Source organism: Serpula lacrymans (assembly GCF_000218685.1).
Source record: "Serpula lacrymans var. lacrymans S7.9 unplaced genomic scaffold SERLAscaffold_37, whole genome shotgun sequence".
Lineage (NCBI taxonomy): Eukaryota > Fungi > Basidiomycota > Agaricomycetes > Boletales > Serpulaceae > Serpula > Serpula lacrymans.
In genome coordinates this window covers 3,781-5,208 of record NW_006763321.1, presented here as the reverse complement: position 1 = coordinate 5,208, position 1,428 = coordinate 3,781, and positions in this window count along the sequence as shown.

Genomic DNA, 1,428 nt, shown 5'->3' with positions numbered 1-1,428 from the left:
TGAAACTCCCAAAATGGATGAGGGTAGTACCCACGGTCAATATCAGCCATGTGAAACCTTACAAAGGGCCGCTGCCGGGACAGCGTGTGGACCAGCCCGGACTGATTGTAGTCACCCAGGAAGGTGAAGAAGAGTTTAAAGTCAAACAAGTGGTGGATGCACACTTGAAGCGTGGAAAACTGGAATTCCTAGTCCTATGGAAGGGCTATGGAGATGAAGACAGAACATGGGAACCAGAAGCCCATCTGAATAACTCCCATGATGTTGTTCAAGAGTTTTATTCTAAGAATCCCTCGACTCCTAGGAAGCTTAGAGGCATGGATTCAAACCTTTTTAATTCCCTTTTTCAACCTATGCCCAAAAATTTAACTACTACCTCCGGCATCTGGTCTCGCCTGGAAGTCGAGCCTTAGAGGGGGGTGTTACGATACACAATTTTCGGACCTTTAAATTTCATTCTCCTCTTCAACTTTCTTGTGTAGTTTTCACACACTGTGCCATGTGGCACTTTTCATTTTGTTCAAACTCCACCTTCTCGCTGTCATGCACCAAAGTTGATTGGTAGCATGGACAGGTGTCAATAACGAAGCGAATATTCAAAAAGACTCGCCTTTGCGCCACACAGGCACAGTGCCACGTGGAATAGTAATTAATATTGCCCTTTTTGAACTTGTGGCTGATCAGCACCACCTCTATTAGGCAATCCAGTCACGCTCACCTTTGCTTTTCCATCCGGTACTTTCCGCGTTTCGGCATTTCGGCAAATTTTCGCGTCGCCACTGGCTACACATTGCATTGCGCCCTCGTTTTTGTCGTTTCCCTTACTCCCCTTCCTTTGCCTAGCCCCACCATGGGCCCCTTCCTCTCCTTTTTATTCTCACCCGACGGTCGTTTCTGGGTCCCCATTTTAGTTCACCTCCTCGTCACCTCCACCCTCCTCCTCCTCATCTTCTTTGCTCCCCCACCATTTCTGATGTCACCACTTCCTATCCGCTTCCGTCGCCGATCCGTTGACTACCACGTGCCACTGCTGATATCAGCAAAGCCCCGGCGGCCGGTCTAAATAGGGCAACAGGTCCATCTTCATGACGTCGATCTGCCATCATATACTATCAAAACATCGGTCGCTCGTCTTGCCTGGTTGGAGCGTGGGTGGGTAGTTTTTGAGCTGGAGAAGGTTCATCCCCTTGCGTCGCCCATGTTCATCGCTGTCCCATTCACTTGGGTACACTTATCATTTGTCCATCGTCTTCGCTACAGCTACACCTACCACACGCTGCCTGGGACTCACTTGTTCCAAATTGGAACTACTCCTCTCCCTCCCTCGTTTGATCAGGTGGTCCAACACAACCAGTCCATTGGTAAGGCCATGGAACTGTCAGATTTGGACTAGTGGTGACCGGTGGCTCCAGTTTCTTTTTTTCAGCA